At 39.6% G+C, this 5,000-nt stretch overlaps 1 protein-coding gene across 1 annotated transcript in view; it reads left to right on the forward strand.

Moving 5' to 3' along the window:
- The first annotated feature begins 3,441 nt into the window (after positions 1–3,441).
- LOC308101657 (uncharacterized protein) overlaps positions 3,442–5,000 on the forward strand; it is a 9,222-nt gene continuing 7,663 nt past the window's right edge. The window contains 2 exon segments of the mRNA XM_080451086.1: positions 3,442–3,497; positions 4,962–5,000. The exon segment at positions 4,962–5,000 is cut by the window's right edge and continues 250 nt beyond it. The gene's annotated coding sequence lies outside the window, so the exon portion shown is untranslated.

A 5,000-nucleotide genomic window follows, 5' to 3' on the forward strand; every position in this document is an offset into this window, starting at 1 on the left:
GGCTGTTCGAAAATAGCAGATCTACAAGCTCACAACATGTGTTAAAAGCTATGGTTGTGAGCTTGTAGAGCTATTTTTAGAACCTTTTTGACAAATCTTGACAGATCTCTTCTTTGGCACGAATCTTTTGAAATGGGGGTCCGTGGCCAAATACATATACATTTGGGGGTCGTTGATATAATTGTACTATTATGTACAATATATTGCACATATATGATTTTTTTAAATATAAGTTATGGCAACATTGTAAAGAGAATACCTAATAAAATAGGCTACTTTTGATGAAAGAGTATTATTCCAGGTATGCCTACTTAATGTGTAGTGTTACAAAGCAACCACTAGCGAGCAGTGGAGAACCATTATAAACCATAGCTGTGCTGAAACGTCATCATTTTTATTCAGTTCAACCAGACAAGCTCTGAGTTCAACAAGCCGCTCAAATCTTTATTCACTCATAAAACTATCTGACGTTACCATGGAGATAGAGACTAATAACTAACATTATTAATAAGTGGAAGGTTGTGGGGTTGCACTGCCTGTTTGTTCCAGCTAAAACTGGCCTTTTGTCTATTATTATTATTTTCATTATTATTATTATGGGACCGTACCTATATTCCCCAGGTTCTATGTTCCCCAGGTTCTATGTTCCCCAAAAAAAAGGTTCTATGTTCCCCCCTTACCAAAAAAGGTTCTATGTTCCCTGGGTTCTATGTTCCCCGTTTACCCCAAAAAAGGTTCTATGTTCCCCATTAACAAAAAAAAGGTTCTATGTTCCCCGCTCACCCAAAAATGCAGGAAACATACATCAAAAAAGGTTCTATGTTCCCTGGGTTCTATGTTCCCCGTTTATCCCAAAAAAGGTTCTATGTTCCCCATTAACAAAAAAAAGGTTCTATGTTCCCCGCTCACCCAAAAATGCAGGAAACATACATTTTTTTTTTCTCTAAATTTTTATCCCACGATTTTGTAACACTATTTTTTACACCCAGTGCCAATTGTCTATGTAATCCTGGGCACTACCTTCCCTCTGCCAACCTAGGGAGGCTAGGGCCGAGCTCATGCCTCCTTCAATGCATGAGAGCCAACTAACCTTCTTGTCACCTGACAGGGGGGAGTTTCCCTGGTTGGACGTAGCGCGTGGAAGGAACACGTTATTCCAACCAGTTCCCTTCCCCTCCATCAGGCGCCCCAGCTGGCCAGGGGGAGGCAGTATAGTGACCAGGATTACTGCATGTTTTTGTGAGGGTACCTACCCTAGGAGACACGGGGAGAACATGCAAACTCCACACAGAAAGGCCCTTTCGCCAACCCCACCTAGGGTATGGGCACTGATGACGCGGAGGAGAGAACACACCCCCAACGCCCACAGCGTCCCCTGCGGGAATCGAACCTAGTTAATCATTTCCAATTATTAATAACATCTCTGAACACACACAACTGAACATAATGGGGAGAAATTACTATCAGAAACTTGCCCGCCCCTTTCCCCTGGCGGCCATCTTGGACAAAAATTGTACCATATGATAATAAGCATTGGTGAGGACCAATTATATGAAGATATGTTGAAAATGGGTGAAAATGGGTTGTCCTTTAAGCTTGCATAATTGTCTCCACCAGGCCGAAAGGCATGGCGAGAGAGTATGTTTTACCCCCTGTCCGTCCGTCCGTCCGTCCGTCTGTCCGTGTGTGTGTCCTGTCCGTGTGTTACCAGCTAATCTCCGGCACCATTGGCCCGCTCGCTGCGAAACTGTGCACACACACTCCCTCGATACCAATTCAGAACCTCTGCCCCAAATTTTTCACATGGGCCTGTTATAGCGCCACCAGGAGGCCGATTTGTGCAAAACCCATTTTTTGACATTACTCCTACAGATTTTATCCAAACGTCATGCAAATCGTTACACAGTATCTCTATAGTCATGTGATCAACCCGGATCTGTCCGATTTCCCATATTCCATCCTGATTGGCTAAGGTTGGCTTCCAAAGTTTGCAGGATAGGTCCGTTTTGAACAAAATGCTTCGAATCATGAACGCAGCTTGCAATTTCCGTGAAATTTCACACGCACATTCACACTAGGCCGAGGAAGAAATGCCACCCATTTCACATTGGCCTGTTATAGCGCCACTAGCAGGTCTAATTAAGTATATATAATAAGTATATAATAAGTATAATAAGTATTTATTTTTGTATGTAAAAAACGTTGTAACTCTTTTTATATGCTTTACAAATTAAGCACTTTGAAACTGAAGATGATGGCCAATGTTGATGATAGTAAAAATGATAATAACATCGTATCGATATCGTGAGCCCAATATCGTGTATCGTATCATATGTACCGTGAAATTAATATATCGTGACACCCCTAAATAGTTTTTGAGTCATGTCAAATAAGTTTTCAAAACATATTTTGACACTTTAAAAACTGGATGGGTATAAATACATGTATTTAAACCTTTTAAATGTCTCACCATTTCATGCATTTTTGGGTGAGCGGGGAACATAGAACCTTTTTTTGGTTGAGTGGGGAACATAGAACCTTTTTTAGAACCTTTTTTGGTTGAGTGGGGAACATAGAACCTTTTTTTTTGGATGAGTGGGGAACATAGAACCTTTTTTTTGGATGAGTGGGGAACATAGAACCCTTTTTTGGATGAGTGGGGAACATAGAACCCATTTTTGGTTAAGCGGGGAACATAGAACCCGGGGAACATAGAACCTTTTTTGGGGTGGGAGGGGAACATAGAACCTGGGGAACATAGAACCTGGGGAATATAGGTACGGTCCCATTATGATCATCATTATTATTATTATTATTATTCATTGTCAAGTTCAAAAGGTTTGGTTACTCAAACCTGTAGTTACAGTAAACTTGTGGGAGTAAAAGTATTTCGGCTACTGTACAAATAAGTTAATAACTAAAGATTACTAAGGTTTATCATCATGGTCCAAACAAATAAATAAATAGCAGCAATAACCGAACGTTTTTGTGTTGTTGAGCCGTTACTATGGGGCCATGTCCATGGGCAACGTCTCCGGTGACAAACAGGGCGGGCACGCGCAGGCGCGCGCGCGCGCGCACACACACACACACACACACACACACACACACACACACACACACACACACACACACAGCGTGTTAACGGACACCGTGTGTTGTTTATCTGCTCTAATGTTCACGGTTGTTTGGTGAAAGGACAGCATGCACTGCAGTTGTTTGATACCGAACCTACTCGCAGATAAACATCTAAACGGCACGTAATTCCCGCAGTCTGTCTGTCTGTCTGTCTGTCTGTCTGTCTGTCTGTCTGTCTGCGTACGTGAGTGTGTGTGTGTGTGTGTGTGTGTGTGTGTGTGTGTGTGTGTGTGTGTGTGTGTGAGAGAGAGAGAGAGAGAGAGAGAGAGAAGAAATCTAAACGATGGGTTCACGCCTGCAGGATCATGATGCGTCCCGGTTTATTCAGCAGGAATGAGATGTAAGGACGCTGTGAACAGGTTTGTGAACTATTGTCACTTTATCTGTTCTCAGTGCTTTCTGTTAAAGCATTCATTCTGTTGATTGTGTGTTAATATAACTAAAAGAGTGTAGTAGGCTACAACATGTGAGTTGTAACCTCTCAGAGTTACGAATGGATACATTGACACAGATTACTGATTGTAACACTTCATATTAAAGTACACAGTGGTGGAAAAAAGTAGGCCTACCTTTTGTTTTTTACATAAGTAAAAGTATCAATAATACTGCAATGTAGAAATACTCGGTTAAGTTAAAAGTCCGGAATTCAACATTTACTTGAGTAAAAGTACAAAAGTATTGGTGTCAAAATATACTTAAAGTAGCCTACCAAAAGTAGAAAGTACTCGTTATGCAGCAGAATGTCCCATTTCACAAGTTTTAAAAGTTTAAAATGTATACAAATCTTTTGAAAATAGCAGATCTACAAGCTATATCTGCTATTTACAAATGGCCAAAATGTAAATAGGGCTGACGTGGGTAATGTATGTTTTGTAATAATAATCAAAATGTACAAAGTATAGTAACTAAAGCTTTCAAATGACTGAAGTAAAAGTACAATATTTTTCGCTGAGATATAGTGGAGTAGAAGTAAAAGTACTGAAAATTGGAAATACTCCAGTATAGTAGAAATACCTCAAAATTGCACTTAAATTAAATACAGTACTTGAGTAAATGTACTTAGTTACTTTACACCACTGGGTAACACTTTATATTAAAGTGCACATCATCACCAATAAATAGTTGCTTATGCTTGGCTTTTATGAGCATGTATATGAATTGTCTCTTTAGACATAAAGAGTGTGTTGATTGCAGTAGCCTTATGTTCTATTTTAATTTATTTTACTATTTGTTTATAGAATAGGGAACCTTTGAGGGTTAATAAGTGTCAAACTTCTAGTGAATTAGTTATGAGCAACAACTCACTTTAGAATGAGGAACATATGAGTTAGAAAGACAAAGCTGCAATCTGGAACAAAAAAAAAACAAAAAAAAAAACGTATAAGTTGTATACAGTAGTGTGTTGATACAATATAACTAACATAGTGCATCTTTGTGGAACCCCAATACCATGAATAAATCATATTAAGATCATAATTCACGTACAACAACTTAATGTCATTAAGCTATAAGCAGTATTTATGTTGTTATTGAAGGAAAACTCTTTGTTAATAGCCTGTAGCAGTTGTAACATATAATGTTATTTATTCTTGCATGACCATAAGTCATGCATGATAAAGGATAGATAGATAGATTGTAATTGTATACAGTTCACTGAACAACAAGGTCATGTTGAAGGTCTTAAACAAAGTGTGTGTGTGTGTGTGTGTGTGTGTGTGTGTGTGTGTGTGTGTGTGTGTGTGTGTGTGTGTGTGTGGTGTGTGGTGTGTGTGTGTGTGTGTGTGTGTGTGCGTGCGTGCGTGTGTGTGTGTGTGTGTTTTCAGGGTCCCTGGCTGTGTGCTGCTCTAAGTGGACCATCAACT

This window comes from Gymnoscopelus braueri (assembly GCF_963280865.1).
Source record: "Gymnoscopelus braueri genome assembly, chromosome: 15".
Lineage (NCBI taxonomy): Eukaryota > Metazoa > Chordata > Actinopteri > Myctophiformes > Myctophidae > Gymnoscopelus > Gymnoscopelus braueri.